General features: G+C 41.4%; 1 pseudogene; it reads left to right on the top strand.

Moving 5' to 3' along the window:
* The first annotated feature begins 14,556 nt into the window (after positions 1 to 14,556).
* LOC119535086 lies at positions 14,557 to 15,946 on the top strand (annotated as a pseudogene).
* The last annotated feature ends 2,332 nt before the right edge of the window (positions 15,947 to 18,278 follow it).

The following is an 18,278-nucleotide window of genomic DNA, read 5'->3' as shown; positions in this document are numbered from 1 at the left end:
AGAGTGCCTCTGGTGAGGCAGGGAAAATGCACTCCACCAAGCTATACCTCTGCTAAATTATGGATAAATATTCAAAAAATCCAGCATAACCTATAATAACCTTATCAAGATAAGTAAATGCCCTAAGGCCAACAACAGAAAATCATAATGCAGAAGAAGAAACAAGAAGATATGGAGAAGCTGAAAGACCAAATTTAAAAGCTGGACAAGACACAGAACTTGGCACAATTAATCAAAGAAGTGCACACAAATCTCCAAAACAACTTCAATGAGTTGGCTAAAAACATAAAGTTCATCAAGAAGACTCTAGAGGAGCATAAAGAAGAATTTGAATGAGTAAATTTTTTAAATGGCAGTTCTTATGGAAATAAAAATACTGTGGATCAAATTAAAAATATACTAGAGATTTAAAGAGGTAAAAGAAGGAATAAGTGAAATAGAAGGCAGGCCAATGAACAAATGGTGAAAAATATAAAAAAAAATTTAAATGGATCTCAGGGAAATGATGGAAAACATGAAGTGCACAAATGTAAGAATCATTGGTGTTCCAGAAGGTGAAGAGAAAAGGGCTAGGAAGAGTATTTGAAGACATAGTCAGGGAAAACTTCCCAACCCTTCTAGACAACATAAATATGAAAATCAAAAATGTCCAATGAACTCCAAATAGCACAAATCCAAATGAACCCACTCTGAGACATATACTAATCAGATTGTCGAATGCTGAAGAGAAGGAGGAAGTCCTAAAAGCAGCAAAAGAGAAGCGACTTGCCACATACAAGGGAAACAACATAAGACTAAGTACTGACTACTCACCAGGCACCATGGAGGTGAGAAGGCAGTGACATAACATATCTAAGCCTCTGAAAGAGGAAAATTGCCAGCCAATAATTCTTCAAAATTGAGAGAATTTAAAGTTTTCACAGAAAAATGAATGCAGAGATGTCCCGGCCGGCGGGACGTTCAACAGAAGCTCCAAATCCTGTGAGGGAGGAATGGTATGGGACAAGAGACACGAGGAATGACAGCAAGACAGGTTTCTGATCAAGCTGCAAAACTTTATTGAAGAGGCAGGGTATATATACCCTAAGGTAGAGGGAGTGGCTAGTACGAACGGGTGGCGGCCTAGGATTGGCTGCTGCTGTTGCTAGGGCGGATGGCAGATGTAAGGCTAGCACAGGATTGGTAGATGCTGTTGCCGGGTAGAAGGCAGGTAGTAAAGCTAGCACCCTAGATGTGAATCTTAGGCGCAAACGGCTATCACTTCCGTAGAAGGCTGAGGGCAACTTAAACTGTTGTTACATCAGCCCTAGCGGTCATGTTGCATATCTCCGGCATCGCTGAGGGTGGATTTTATACATGCTACCTTAATCGTCCCCAACATCTCCTCCCTTTGTTTTTCAAAAGGATGGAGGAAGAATGCTGATCGAGCATTCTTTTGGCATTAACCTGCTGGGGGAAATAGAGGCCTCATTCCCCAAGTTGTTTGTGGCTCTGTTTTTCTGGGGAGGGGAGTTTTTGGCAGAGCAAAACCCCTATGCAAATGAGGCATATTTCTCAAGGAGCTCGAAAATGGCCTTTAGTTGCTTTGGCCCTCCTTTGCAGTGCTTTGCCTCGCACCCAGCGGTACCAATCATAGCATACGCTAGAAGCATATTTTCGAGTTATATGCTGCTCCCGTAGGAGGGGGTTTCTTACCCGTAAGGGTGGGTAGCAGTCAGATGATCTGGATCCAAACCCTGGTCAGCGAGGTGAAGCCGGTGATAATGCACTTGAATAGGCTTGCTTAGGGCAGAGTCAATTTGATCCTTAACTAGCTGTATTATTCTTTTTATGGCCCAAGGAGCAAAAGATATTATAAGGATTATGGTTACTAAGGGGCCTAATATAGGAAGGAGGTAAGGGAGGATTCCATTAAGTCCCCAGGAGATACCCCCTTGGGTTTCTCGCTCACGTTTGCGATTTTCAATTCCTTCCCTAAGTTTGGTCATAGAATCCTTAACTATGCCAGAATGGTCAGCGTAAAAGCAACATTCCTCACCTAGTGCAGCACAAAGCCCTCCTTGCTTAAGGAAAAGCAGATCTAAGCCTCTCCTGTTTTGGAGAACAACCTCCGATAGGGACGTAAGGGATTTTTCAAGATGGGTAATGGAGGTTTCAATGCGGGCTAAATCTTCGTCTATAGCAGCTCTTAGGTGGGAGAAGCCTTGGTTTTGGAGAACGATAGAGGCAATTCCGGTGCCTAGGCCAGTAATACCTAAAAGAGAAGCAATAGTAACAACCGTAACAAGTTCTCTTTTCTTTCTTAGCATGGCTGGAGACTGCGCGACCAAGTGGTGATAAAGGTCTTCCTCTGTATGAAAGAGGACATGGGGTAACACAGCCACTAAGAGGCACATTTCCCCTGTTTCAGTTAGGGCTTTTGCTGATACGCAAGGAGTAAGCCCCGTAGAAGAGCACAGCCATTTTGCCCCTGTTGGGGGGATATAGAATTTGCCAGGCGATGGAGAGGACGACTGTGCACAGACTGTTTTTAAGGAGGCAGAAATATTACCAATACAATGCCCAGAGTGAAGAACGGATTGCATAGTGAGACCTATTTTTCTTGCATTCCAAGGGCATTGGGAAGGATTGTCTTCATTAGAAGTATTAAATGTAACATTAAGAGCTATAGCATCATAATAAGGAGGCTTGGCAGAGAAACACAGCCAACAACTACGAGTAAAATTAGGCTGGGAGGAGTTTAGAGAGAAAAAAGTGGCTTGGAGTAGTGGCCAAAGCGGGCTGTCAAATGATATGGACGGGCTTGAGGACGACAATATTGGAATGCTAATAAAAGGGGGAGTAGTGGGGTGAATTTTGGAAAGATTTGTACTGGGCGTGCTCGGGACAGGAGGGGTAGCTGGAGGCGCGAGCACTACATTTGGTCCAATGGCAGAAGGTTTTTGCTGTACTGCTTCCTTCTTTATTAGAATAAGGCTTCCTGGGTCGGTTGATGAAAATAAGTAGATTCGAAAGCCCCATGTCCGACCGTTTAACCAAGAGTTATCAGTGGGGAGTTGTACGGTGAGATTTAATTTTTCACAGTTTGAGTCACCAAATGTAGATAAGGTGGTGCGTTTACCGAGTGTGCAGCCAAGGGGGGACCATTTTAAAGTTAGGTAGTGATCAGGGGCGGAAGGTTTCCAATTGGTAGCTAATGTTTCACACCCCCAGTATGCACAATAGTACTGGTTGGGAGTATTGCAATATTGTTTTCTGGGGTTGGAGGCCGGGCACATGTAATACTGGGCTTTGTTAAGGCATGGTGTGCCGTCTGAACATTTAATTAGATCACTGGCATAAACAAGGAAGGAGGGGCATCCTGCTGTAACTTGGGTTTGTATAACTGTGGAATCTTCCCATCGTGCCAAGGTCCATTTCCAAGGCTGATGGGGGTTGGAGTTGCCGAAGGTGGCATGCACACTTTGCAGGAGAAAATATAAGGCGGCAACTTTAAATGGCAGTAGGCATAAGAAAGCCATACTAATAGAGGCTATAGGTTCTTCCCTGTTAAGGGAGACAAGCTAGCAAAGTAATACACCCTACAACACACAAATATGCTATAGCAAGCAGGAATCTTTCTAACGGATTCCAATCTTTTGGGGCAACGGTTGCTAGTCCGGCTGCAAACAGCAAAGCCAGAAGACCAATTAAGAAAAGCCAATAGTAATTCAAGTGGTAAGTCATGTGATTAGTGATGGAATAAACCTGTAAGCAGGACTTCTTTCCACTTCCGGTTGTGTGCGGACTGGTTGTCTCCGGATGGGTTATAGCAGGAGTTATTGATGCACTGAAAGAGAAAAGAAAGACATTTTTCTCAGGGAGAGGCTTCTACCCTGGAAAGGTTATTATTAAGAGGAGGGGAAGGAAGTGTCTCAGGGGTTTGTTTCGGCAATGAAGAATTAATATGTTTTATCAGCTGTTCTGGAAGCCAGCGAGGGCCTTCCCTCTTTTGATCGTATATGCAAGCAGAGCCTCGTCCCCAAATAATCACGGGGTCAGGCCCATTCCATTCTGACGTTAAGGGGTCACGCCACATAACAGTGGCTTGTTGCGTTTGCGTTTTGGGATGCCAATGTCTATCAGCTGCAGATTGTCCTTCATCATCCAGAGTTAGGAAGTTAAGAACAAAAAGAGCGTGATGTAAAAGGTCTCGAGGTTGTTGTTTGGTGAGATTGAGAGTACTTTCGGCTAAACGGCACAGGGCATTTTTTAAGGTGCGATGTGCTCGTTCTACCATTCCTTGCCCCTGGGGGTTATACGGTATTCCCGTGATATGCTTAATTTGTAATTGTTGACAGAAGGTTTGAAAATTTTTTCCAGTATAACCAGGCCCATTGTCTGTTTTAATGACTTTAGGTTGGCCTAAAATAGCGAAGCAATGTAGTAAATGAGAAATAACATGCTTCGAAGCTTCTCCTGTTTGCAAACTAGCTTGAGAAATGGCCAGGTTGCTTACAATTATAGCATGTTGGAGGCTTTGCTTGTGCCGCGAAATTTTTGTGCTGCGCTGCAAAATTTTGAAGAGCGGCGCCAATAGCTATTCCAAGGGTTTGAGTGGGCCCGATGCCAGAACAGAGCTTTATGTAATTATTAAGATTGGTATTACGAAAGGGACGGATTGCTGCTTGGCAGGCAGCGTTAGCATTTTCATAGGCCAGGTGTTTAATAAAATCACTTTCGTTTTCGCTAGCCCCAAATAAGCGCTCAGCCATGTTTTGCAGGCGGCTAAGGAAATCAGTATACGGCTCATCAGGCCCCTGTCTTAATTTAGCAAGAGAGGCAGTGGCGGCGCCCTTTTGTGGAAGTTTTTTCCATGCTCTAAGCGCGGCCGTTTGTATTTGCGCTAAGAGACCTGGGGGGAATTGAGCCTGCTTATCACTTTGATGGTAGGGACTTTGACCTAAAAATTTATTTAAGGTCCAAGTTTTAGAAGTGGCCTTACGGGCATTGCGGGTGGCATACTTTTTACAATGCTCCTCATAATCAGATTTCCATAACAGGAAATCACCGCCAGACAAGGCAGCTCTGGCTAGCTGGAACCAATCGTTAGGAATAAGTTCCTTTTCACTAAGGCTCTCCAGTAGGGCGAGCGTGAAGGGAGCGGTAGCGCCATAATCACTCACTGCCTTTTTTAATTTCTCTAGATATGTTAGACTAAGTTTTTTATATTTAGCAGTTGAGGTGGAACTAGCTTCCTCCTGTTCTCCTTCGCTAGAGTCGGGGGAATCTGATTTATTACTCTCCTCGCTATCGCTACCAGAATCGCCATTTTTGGAGCCCGCGACACCATGTTGAGAACCGGCAGCGCCATTTTGAGAGCCGGCGACGCCATTTTGAGAATCTCGAGTCTGACTACGCGTAACCGGAAAAGCATAGGCGCAGCGAGTACAATGGAGGCGCGATGAGCGGGCATTTTCTGGAAGCGAAAGGGCTGCAATGCTTTGAGTTGCTGACCGGAGGTCCGCGAGCAAATCGGCGGTATGCTGCCGCTCCTGTTTAAAAGTTTCTCTAAAATTATCGGCGTGTAGCCGGAGATTTTCTGTGGCTTCTTCTAAAGCATGAAACTGAGATAAGGGCATGACTGGATAAAAATGAGAATATGGTTTGAAAAAATCGGGTGCATAAGGGGGTGGCCGAAACAGAGGAAGGGAGTTGCTTTCTAAAGAGGGAGAAATTTTAACCTCCGGTCCCTCCAAAGTGGGAGAAATTTTAGCCTTTGGTTTGATTTCATACTGATCGGGTGACAAACTGACTTGACTGGTTGGGGTATTTGGCCTATCCCTGTTAGAATTTTCGTTTAAAGGATATTCAGGCATGTTAATAATTACTGAGCCGCATGCTGAAGCAGGGCGAGAGTGCTCTCTCAAAGCTTCCTCTCCTAATTTACAGAGGTTTTGAACGTCTGGAGCTGAAGAGTGAACTTTTAGAATTTCATTAATTAGGTTCCAATAAGAAAAGGCAGTAACCGGGACCTTTTCAGGACCAAAGTTTTGAAAATAATCTTTTAAACAATCTCCAACTCTTAGCCAGCACTGGTGATCTATAGTACCTTCTTGAGGGAACCAAGGGCAGGTTTGTAACAGGAAATTAAAAAAGCGCGTGAGATCTTTTTTCTTAACTCGTGTTCCTCGTGCCTTGAGTGATTGCTTAACTTGACTAACATATAATTCGTGTTGGGAAATTCCTTGTCCCATGATAAGGGTGGGGGGGGCTTACCTTTTGTTGCTTTCTTTTCTTCTTCTTCTTTCCTTTCGCCGGCACTGATCGACTGGTGAACGGATCTGTCTCGCGAGCGCGCTTCCGCGCGGTGATCCCTGGTGTGGTTTTCTTTCTTTCTTTGACTGCTGAACGGATCTGTCTCGCGACCGAGTTTATTCGCGACGATCCCGGGTGCGGTGAGTGTGAGGTACCTCTCTCCTTGAGTGCGGCGTTCCGTCTCTCACAGAACTTCGAGCCCCACGTTGGGCGCCAGTTTGTCCCGGCCGGCGGGACGTTCAACAGAAGCTCCAAATCCTGTGAGGGAGGAATGGTATGGGACAAGAGACACGAGGAATGACAGCAAGACAGGTTTCTGATCAAGCTGCAAAACTTTATTGAAGAGGCAGGGTATATATACCCTAAGGTAGAGGGAGTGGCTAGTACGAACGGGTGGCGGCCTAGGATTGGCTGCTGCTGTTGCTAGGGCGGATGGCAGATGTAAGGCTAGCACAGGATTGGTAGATGCTGTTGCCGGGTAGAAGGCAGGTAGTAAAGCTAGCACCCTAGATGTGAATCTTAGGCGCAAACGGCTATCACTTCCGTAGAAGGCTGAGGGCAACTTAAACTGTTGTTACATCAGCCCTAGCGGTCATGTTGCATATCTCCGGCATCGCTGAGGGTGGATTTTATACATGCTACCTTAATCGTCCCCAACACAGAGAGAATTTGTTAAAGAGACCTGCCCTTCAAGAAGTATTAAAGGGAGTTCTACCAACTGAGAAAATAAAAAAGGAGAGAGAGGTCTGGAGAAGGGCACAGAACTGAAGAGTATTAGTAAGGGTAACTTAAAGGAAAGAAAAAAAAGGGGGAGGGGGAACAGATCTGACAAATAAAAACCAAAGGATAAGATGGTTGATTCAAGAACTGCCATCACAGTAATAACAATGAATGTGAGTGGATTAAACTCCCCAATTAAAAGATACAGTTTGGCAGAATGGATTTAAAAGTATGAACCATCAATATGCTGTTTACAAGAGACTCATCTTAGACCCAGCGACATTAAGAGATTGAAAGTGAAAGGAATAAAAAAATAATCTACACAAGCTACAGCCAAAAGAAAGCAGGAGTAGCAATACTAATATCAGACTTTAAATGCAAAGCTGTCATAAGAGACAATAAAGGACACTACATAATTCATGAAGAAGAAATAACAATCATAAATGTTTATGCACCCAATCAAGGTGCTCCAAAGTACACAAGACAAACATTGGCAAAACTGAAGGAAGCAATAGACATTTCTACAATAATAGTGGGAGACTTCAATACACCACTGTCTTCTATAGATAGAACAACCAGACAGAGGACCAATAAGGAAATTGAGAACCTAAACAATGTGATAAATGAATGAGACTTAATAGACATATATACCAATTTACCAGGATATACATTTTTCTCTAGCACTCATGGAATGTTCTCCAGGATAGATCATATGCTGTGGCACACAAAAAGCCTCAATAAATTTAAAAACATTGAAATTATTCAAAGCACATTCTCTGACCATAATGCAATACAACTAGAAGTCAATAACCACCATAGAACCAGAGTATTCACAAATATGTGGAAGTTAAACAACACAATCCTGAACAATCAGTGGGTTAAAGAAGAAATTGCAAGAGAAATGAGTAAATATCTAGATCTAAAGGTGATGAAAACAAGAACACAACATATCAAAACCTATGGGATACAATGAAGGCAGTGCTGAGGGGGAAATTTACAGCTCTAAATGCATACAATAAAAAGGAAGAAAGAGCTAAAATCAAAGATCTAACTGAACAACTGAAGAAGCTAAAGAATAATCAGCAAATTAACCCTAAAGCAAGTAGAAGAAAAGAAATAACAAGGATTAAAGCAGAAATAAATCATATGGAGAACAGAAAAACAATAGAATAAATAAAACCAAAAGTTGGTTCTTGAGAAGATCAGCAAGATTGGCAAATCCTTAGCTAGACTGACAAAGTCAAAAAGAGAGAAGACTCGAATGAACAAAATCAGAAATGAGAGGGGAGACATTACCGTGGACCCTCAAGAAATTTAAAGAAATCATAAGAAGAGGCTATGAACAACTGTATGCCAACAAACTAGACAACCTAGAGGAAAAGGATAATTTCCTGGAAGCACATTAACAGCTTAGACTGACCCAAGAAGAAATATAAAAGACTTCAACAAACCAATCACAAGTAAAGATTCAATCCATCATCCAAAAGCTTCCTACAAACAAAAGTCCCAGGACAGATGGCTTCACAGGGGAATTTTACCAAATGTTCCAAATAAATGAAACCATTCCTGCTCAAACTGTTTCAAAAAATTGAAGAAAATGGAGCACTACCTAACTCATTTTATGACTTTAATACCAAAACCTGATAAAGAAGCTACAAGAAAGGAAAACTACAGAGCAATCTCCATAATGAATATATATGCAAAAATTCTCAACAAAATACTTGCAAATCAAATCCGAAGACAGATTAAAAGAATCATACACCACGACCAAGTGGGATTCACTCCAGGCATGCAAGGATGATTCAACATAAGAAAATTGATCAATGTGATAACAAATTGAAAGGGAAAAATCAAATTATCATCTCAATTGATGCTAAAAAAAAGGATTCAGCAAAATACAGTATCCTTTTTTGATAAAAACACTTCAAAGATAGGAATTGAAGAAAACTTCCTCAATAGGATAAAGGGCATATATGAAAAAATCCACAGACAGCATAGTACTCAATGGTGAAAGACTGAAAGCCTTCCCTCTAAGAACAGGAACGAGACAAGGATGCTCACTTTCACCACCATTATTCAATTTTGTGCTAGAAGTTCTAGCCGGAACAATTTGGCAAGGTAAAGAAATAAAAGGTATCCAAATTGGAAAGGAAGAAGTAAAACTGTCATTATTTTCAGATGATATGATCATATATTTGGAAAATCCTGAGAAATTGGTGGCAAAGCTACTTGAGCTAATAAACAAATTCAGCAAAGTGGTGGGATGCAAGATTAATGTGTACAATTCAGAAATGTTCCTATACCCTAGAAATGACCTAACTGAAGAGACACTCAAGAAAAAAAATTCCATTCACAATAGCAACTAAAAAAATCTGGTACCTAGGAATAAACTTAACCAAGGACATAAAAGACCTCTACACAGAAAATTACATAACTTTACTAAAAGAAATCAAAGGGGACCTAAAGAGGTAGAAAAATATTCCGCATTCATGGATGGGAAGGCTAAACATCATTAAGATGCCAATTCTATCCAAATTGATGTATAGTTTCAATGCAATCCCAATCAAAATTCCAACACCTACTTTACAGACTTGGAAAAGCTAGTCATCAAATTTATTTGGAAGGCAAAGGGGCCTCAAATTGCTAAACACATTCTAAAAAAGAAGAACAAAGTGGGAGGACTTACACTTCCTGACTTTGAAGTCTACTATAAAGCCACAGTAGTCAAAGCAGCATGGTACTGGCACAAAGATAATCATTGATCAGTGGAATCCAACAGGCATTCAGAAATAGACCCCCCAGATCTATGGTCAACTGGTTTTTGATAAAAGCCCCCAAATCCAGTGAACTGGGACAGAACAGTCTCTTCAAAAAAATGGGGCTGGGAGAACTGGATACCCATTTCCAAAAGAATGAGAGAGGACTTCTACCCCACGCTATACAAAAATTAACTCACAGTGGATCAAAGACCTCAATATAAGAGACAGTATCATAAAACTTCTAGAAGATAATGTAGGGAAACATCTTCAAGACCTAGTATTAGGAGGTCACTTTAGACCTCATACCCAAAGTGCAAGCAATGAAAGAAAAAAATAGATAAATGGGAACTTCTCAAAATCAAAAGCTTCTGTACCTCAGAGGAATGTGTCAAAAAGGTGAAGAGGCAGCCAGCGCAATGGGAGAAAATATTTGGAAAACATATATCTGGTAAAAGACTGATATCCTGCATATATAAAAAAATCCTGCAACTCAAACACAACAGTACAAACAGCCCATTTATAAAATGGGCAAAAGATATGAAAAAAACATTTTTCTGAAAAGGAAATACAAATGGCTAAAAAAACATGAAAAACATATTCATCTTCACTAGTTATTAGGGAAATGAAAATTAAAACCATAATGAGATATTATCTCACACCAATCAGAATGGCTGGCATTAAAGAAACAGGAAACTACAAATACTGGAGAGGATGTGGGGGAATTGGAACTCTTATTCATTGCTGGTGGGAATGTATAATGGTACAGCCACTGTGATAGACAGTTTGGCAGTTCCTCAGAAAACTAGGTATTGAGTTACCCTACAATCCGGCAATTTCACTTCTCGGTATATACCCAGAAGATCTAAAAGCAGTGACCCAAATAAACATTTGCACACCGATGTTCATAGCAGCATTGTTCTTATAATACAGAATATAGGTGACCTAGAGATAGACAGAAGCTAGTGAAGCGGTAATGATAGCCTCATATATACAGACATGATAAAGAGGAACTTAAAGTTATGGAATTGGACAGGGGTGATGATTGTTCACTAATGGAATTATAAGTATCAGTGCTGCATTAAAGGCAAAATGATCCAAAGTGGTTGTTTAAAGGCATGTATTCCACAGATTAGCACTACGAATATAAATAAGTATTTACATGATATACTTCTAAAGTATGACACTGGCACATAGTTAACAACAGAGTGGTATATGGAAAAACTACTCATTACATATTATAGACTATGTTTAAAAAAATATTTTACTGACACTACACTAATACTAGGGATGAATAATTAGCAGCTGATAAGAGAGCTCTGGGTAGTTGTGCAGAAGGTATAGAATTACTATACGACCCAGCAGTCCTATTTCTAGGTATATACCCAAAAGAATTGAAAGCAGGGACTCGAATAGATATTTTCACACAGATGTTCTTAGTGGTATTACAATAGCCAAATGATGTTAGCAAACCACATGTCCATCAACAGATGAATGGATAAACAAAATGTAGTATACATATATGCAATTTCATTGCATGGATGAACCTTGAACACATCATGTTGAGTGAAATAAGCCATACATAAAAGGACAAATATTATATGATCTCACTGATATGAAATAATCAGAATAAGCAAATTCATAGAACAAGAAACTACCGAATTATGTCTTTGTGGCTAAAACAGTAAATTTTAGGTTGTATATATCTTACTAGAATAAAATTTTTTAAAAAAACCAACACAGGACTGTACAACACAGTGAACTCTAATGTAAACTATGGATTATAGTTAATAGCACAATTATAATAATATACTTTCATCAGTTGTAACAAATGTACCACACTAATGCAAAGTGTTAAAAATCGGAAGTTTATACGGGGACTCGGAATTTTCTGCATGAATTTTTTTATTGTTAATCTTTTTATTCTGAAATACTTTCAAACTTATAGGACAGTTACAAAATAATACAAACCCCATACAGAGGATTCCAACATACTCCTGTATATTTTTAAAATAAACTATTTTTTAGGACAGTTTTAGATTTATGGAGAAAACCAAGACGACAGTACAGGGTTCCCACATACCCACCTTTTTAACGTCTTACGTTAGTGTAGGACATTTGCGACAATCAATGAACCAGTATTGGTACATTATCTTACTAACGAAAGCCCATGCTATCCTCAAATTTCCTTTGTTGTTCCTAACCTGTTTTTCCAGCCCAGGAACGATCTAGGATCCCAGGTTCCTTCAAGACTGCAGAGGTGAAGATGCCTTCTCACCCAGCCCACTAAGGACACACGCCATCAACAGGCCTTGTTACTGAGGATTCTAACCATCTGGATGAGATAGGGTCTGTCAGGTTCCTCCCTGTAAAGTTCTTCTTTGTCCCCTTTTCCATGCTCGTCTCTTTGGAAGGATGTCGTCAAGGCAGCCCACACAGAGCGGGGAGCTAAGACACGCTCCTTGGGGAGAGAAGCTACATGGATGATTCGCAGTTCTTCTCCTCTATTAATCTATGTATTCAATCATTTATTTACATCAGTATGGACTCGGGCATATTTATTTTGTATCTCGGGTTACAGTCCAACACTACATTATTTATTTTGCTGCTCAAATGATTCCAGCTTTGACCAATGCGAGCTCCTTCAGTTGACTTCTGGATCCCTTTGACAGACCCCCAGTCATTGTGGGGTTAAAAGGGCAATTTTTTAAATTCAGATTTTATCAAAGTAAAATGGGTACAAATGTCAAGGAGTACTACAAAACTTACAAGGAAAAACAGCAGTCCCTTTCCCACCTACCCCTGCCCCCAGAAGCAGCCACTGGCAAGGTGTCTAGAGCTCTTATCTCTCTGAGCAGTGGGCTGGGCTGCCGGGTTGTGGTTTTCCACTGGAAGGCTGTCACGGCTCCCTATCAGGGCAGACCAGGCTCCTGTGCCCTCAGCCCCTACCATGCACAACAGTCCTATTCTCACAATATAACAGCTTTGATTAAATCAATTCTCAGTGTTTAGAATTATCATTTTGTAAACAGGTAAGAACAGCTGAGCCAACAGCATGATTAAATATGCTTCCTTTTCCTTCTTGAACAACAGTTATGGGGAACTATCAATTGCCTGATTTTCTATATAATTATCCCTAATTCTTCTCTAAAACTCTCAGGGGCAGGGATCCTGATCAGAGTAAGCACATGGAGAATCATTTACTCCTGGAGACTGTCATCACCCCTCCTGCCCACCTGGCTGCTCTTGGGGACCCCTCTGCCTTCCTCCTGGGTGGGAGAACCCCTGGCTTTCCTTCTGGGATTACTGCCTGGTTTGGCAGTGCACAAACTCTGCCAGCCCTGAGAGAGGAGCTAGGCAGGGGCAGCCTTTAAGACAGTGCATGCCAGAAAACATCTTTAGTCCACTTTCCAGCAGGAGAGAAGTAGGTGGGGTATGGAATTCGAGGGTCACCACATAGCTGCCTTCTCACCTGCAAAGCTGCAGCTGGAAAGGCCAATTGTATTTTGGTTCCTGGTCCAGGTCTATGACTTGCTTTTCCTCTCTAAAAACATTTACAATACTTTTACTTCCCATTTCTGAGGCTTTAAAACATGCCTGAAGTAGGGCCTTTGAATCTGTAAATTCAAGTGTTTTGGTTCTGGATGTTTTATTTCTAGGTCATGTCTTCTTCCTGTTTGCAGGGTTCTTGCTTTCTCAAATTCCTACTATTTGGATGTTGGAACACTTAGATTAATCCTCTAATTTTCTATATTTTTCCCTCTCCTAGTCTGTGCTTTTGTCCTACTTTCCAGCGATACCTCAACTTTATCACTTGATTCGTTTATTCCATTTTTTTTTTTTTTATTTCTATGGACCCATTTTTTTCAAGACCTGTTTCTCATTTTCTGAATAATTCCCCATTTGCCACATCCTAATCAACTTTCATGGGTGCATTGCCCTCCCCTCTGAGGCCATTTATTAATGCCTTTTGTTGTCCTGGCTTTAGTTTTCTTCAGTTGCCTGCATCATCTTCTTTTCTTCCCAATTCCTTTTCTAGGTCTGTTTTGATCTGCTTTTCATGTTAAAAGCCCTCCTTGAACATCCCGTGACTCCTGGCTGCTCCCTCCTAATAAGCGGGCGCTTCGTCCAAGCTGAGGCGCCCACAGCGCAGGGCCAGCCAGTCGGGCGGCAGTGTAGTCCGCGGGAGACAGGATGGGCGCTTGGCATCTCACTGGGGACTCCCCCACCCCCAAAGTCGATAGCTGCGCCTGGCTCTCCAGAGAGAAGCGCTCAACACCTTGCTGAGCTGTTCGAACCTCCAGGTACTCAGGTACTGGGTGCTGGAGGAGTTCTCAAAGTAGACATAGTCTCTGAACCTGTCCATGTTGGCTGCCATGTCCCGGCGGGCGCGGCAGGGCGCGCTCAGGCGCAGTGCGGGCCTGGAAAAGGGAAACTGGGGGCCGGGGGTGGGAGGGAGACGCCGGAGGCAGTTTAAAGCGGCTGCGCTGCTTCGTTGCTGCCTTCGCTGCCCTCTGAATGATTTTTATATACACCTACAACTTCTCTAATAAAAACCCATAAATTTTTTTTTGAATTAGAACTAAAAAAAAGGGAAGAAAACTTTTAAAAAGGGAGGGAAAGATAAAGGGCCTGCGAGGACAGGCTGTATGTTGAAGGAAGGTGGGACTCCCATCTGGGAGACCTTCTACGGTTTAGAACAGTGCTTGTCAAAGTTGAATGTGCAGACATTCCGGCACGCAGAGTCAAAATGACGTCCGCAGGTGGGGCGGCCTTGGGGACTGTGGTGGAGCTGGTGAGGGTGTTGTGTCGGGTTTCGAGAAGCTGAGCCATAAGTTGGCGACGTCCCTGGGCACATCTGAACAGGCGTTGCTACTTATCTCCATCTTCTTGGGTTATCCCTTTGCTTTATAGACGTTACCTTTTCTACAAGGACAGCTACCTCATCCATGTCTTCCACACCTTTACAGACCTCTCCATCGCTTATTTTAACTTTGGAAACCAGCTCTCCCACTCCCTGCTGTGTATTGTGCTTCAGTTCCTCATCCTTCAACTAATGCACCGCACCATCACTGCCGTCCTCCACCACCTTTTGCTTCCAGATGACCTACCTTCTTGCTTGTTATTAGGCAGCCACTGGCAACTAGGTATCAGGTGGATAATGCTGCATTATGTTCTGACTTTGAAGCTGATTGGTTTGGCCGCTGGCTATTTTGATGGAGGGAAAGTTCAGAATTCTTTGTCCTCTGGGCAACAGAAATATGCCATATGGGGTGTCCCTTCCCTGCTGGAAGTTGCTGGTTTCTTCTACTTCTGTGGAGCCTTCTTGGTAGGGCCCCAGTTCTCAATGAAGCTGTTTATTGGGGCAGCTACCAGGGAAGACCAAACAGCATCATGCTTGCTCTCAAGCACCTGAGTCAGGGCCTTGTCTACCTAGTCAGCTACACTCTGCTCAGCCCCCACATTCCAGAAGGCTGTCTCCTCACTGATGGCTATGAGAGCCACCCTTTCTGGTTTCACTGCATGTACATGCTGATCTGGGGCAAGTTTGTGATTTACACATATATTACCTATTGGCTGGTCACAGAATGAATGTGCATTTTGACTGGGCTAGGCTTCAATGACTGTAATGATAGGGAAAGGTAAGGTGGAATGCCTGTGCTAACATGAAGGTATGGCTCTTGAGACAACCCCCTGATTCACTGGCACCATCGCCTCTTTCAACATCAATACCAATGCCTGGGTAACCCACTACTTCTTCAAACGACTGACGTTCCTTGGAAATAAAGTACTATCCCAGGGTTTCCCATTGCTGTTCTTGGCCTCTGGCATGGTCTATACTCGGGATACCTGGTCTTCTTCCAGAGGTGTTCCCTATCATTATTGTGGAATGACAGGTTGCCAACCTAATTAGAGAGAGCCCCACCCTGAGTAACCTGGCCTCCATTACTGTCCTACAACCTTTCTTCTATTTGGTGCAACAGATCATCCATTTGCTCTTCATGGGTTACTCAATAACGGCCTTCTGCCTCTTCACATGGGACAAATGACTTAAGGTGTACATGTCCGTCTATTTTCTCAGTCATGTCTTCTTCTTGAGACTACTATTCATAATGCCTTATATTCACAAAGCAATAGTGCCAAGGAAATAGTAGTTAAAAAAAATGGAATAATCTATTTCCCTGGTGGCCTAGAGCAGGACTGGTGTAGAAACTACTTGTCTCCCTTTTCACAGGAGTCCTTCACCCCAGAGTCTAGAGAACATAGAAGCCAGGGATTTGGAAGACATAGTACTTCTCTGTTGCCAGCCACATCTGTTTGAGGCCAAAGGGGAAACTCTTGTGGGAGAAGCTGAGGGGCCCATGTCTCCCCTCGGGTTTCCCCCATGCACGTTGCCTTATCTCTTCCTCTCTAGCCAGGAATCTGTCTGTTTTCTTCTGCCAATCTTCTATGATTGTATATGTGCTGTTACCACCACCCCCACCCCCACCATGGGGGCTAAAGTAGGGGTACAAAGACTCGCCTGCTCTACTTTTTCTACCTTGGAACTGTAACAGATAAAATCACTTCTGTTGCTGAGCTAAAAAAAAAAAAAAAAGTTCAATATGCATAGAAATCACCTGGAGATCTTGTTAAAGTGCAGATTCTTACTGTCTTGGTCTTGGATGGGGCCTGAGATTTTGCATTTCTGACAAGCTCCGAAGAAGGTCCTTGGTCCACACCTAAGGGAAATAAGGCCCCAGGAAATATCTGTAAGGGACACTGATGACAATGATGTCCAGCATTCTTGTCCAGTAAAAGGACGTGGTACCAGGAAGTGTGAACTGGGATCATGGATCTTGGCTCCATTTGGATTTATAAAAGAAAGCCCTTTGTAAAGATCTTTGCATATTTTCTTCAATGACACAGAGGTCCCTAGTATTAACAAGCATTAATTAAGGTAGGAATGTTTAAGTGTTTATTCCATAAATACATTAAAATTTGAATTTCTTTTCTATGATTTAACCCTCAAAGTAGTTTTTATATAAAAATGTGACCCTAGTTACAAATTTAAATTCTGTGAGAAAAAAGGTCCCTGTTTATTAAGTTGGAACTTTGTCAGTCTTTCTAATTCAGTATTGTCAGTCTTTTTCAGGGTGTGCTGGCTAATTCCCACAGAGGCTTGAGGCTAAAGTTGTGACTAACTAGGTACTTAACATGGAATTATGAAGAAGTCAGAGACATCTTGTTCCCCTGAAGCAGAATGCAAATTCATTCCTAAAGGAAATACTGGCTTTCAATCCCAAAATACTTTAGTGAATTCATAAAACGAAGTCTCTAGTTTGTCAATGTCTAAGCATTTCTCACAATACCAGCCTATTTATCAGAAGCATTTAATCTTTTCCCATGGAATTTTTAATGTTTTTGATTTGTTTTTTAATAATGCTTTTCTGATATATTTTATTAAAAGCTCTTTGCAAGTTAGTGCATCCATTTAAATGTATATTTATTTTCAAAGGAGGTTGTTCAGAGAGCACAAATGAAATCAATAGCTAAGCATAATAATCAAAAATACACACACAAACACACACACACACTGGTCCAACTGTTTCTAGACCCAAAGCTAAAGCATGAATTTTTCCCAAACAAAAACAATTACCTTTTAAATAAACCTCTAACTCCCTCTGCTGGAGCAGAGGGCTCACTTTATATTCAGTGGATTAACGTTTTCCACACAACTTGCATTCTATTCCCGACATTCCTGTAGAACTCTTACACTGGTCTGTGTTTAGTTTACTTCATAGGAATATTTATTAGATACCATGTAGAAAACTAACCTGATTTTCTGAATTATTTTTTTTAATTATTATTTTTGTTTGTTTTCCAGTAAATGGTTCTGGAGTTGGGTATCTTGAATTTTTTCACTTACTCTTACCTTCTGAGTGTTTTTCTACTATGAACTACACTTTGAAAGTATATATGATAATGTAGTATAATGCGTCATATGATGTTTTATTATTTAGATTTGACATTTATGTTTGTTTTTCTTATTTTTCACTAATCTAAATAATGCTGCAATTAATTTCTTCTGCTTGAGCTCATGATTGCTTCAAAGAAAAACTGTGATTTTGTTTTCTTTACTCTTTAACTGTATTGCAAAATTATTTCCATTAAAAGCATCATTTCACTTATTTAAGAAACTTATAAAACACTGAAATTTCCTGTCTTTAGCATTTTGTTTTAGAATTACTGTGTCTTTTAAGGCAACTTAAGAGACATTTTTATTTTTCTGTCCTTGTATTTTAGACGGGGGAAAAAAACTAACTTTATCATAGTGCACTTTTGTTTGTTTGTTTCAAGGACAGACTACATTTGATATATATTTCAAAAGATATATGAAGCTTTCCATTTTTATTCTAATTACCCTTTTTAATGATGTTAAATGTTGTCATATACAGTGAGGCCCTAAAACACTATACAATGGGGATGCAACTGTTAATGACTGCATCAAAAGAGTGTAATTTA

The sequence above is a fragment of the Choloepus didactylus genome, chromosome 5, assembly GCF_015220235.1.
Source record: "Choloepus didactylus isolate mChoDid1 chromosome 5, mChoDid1.pri, whole genome shotgun sequence".
Classification (NCBI taxonomy): Eukaryota; Metazoa; Chordata; class Mammalia; order Pilosa; family Megalonychidae; genus Choloepus; species Choloepus didactylus.
The sequence above is the reverse complement of the archived record's forward strand: the minus strand, read 5'-3'. Positions and strand labels throughout refer to the sequence as shown.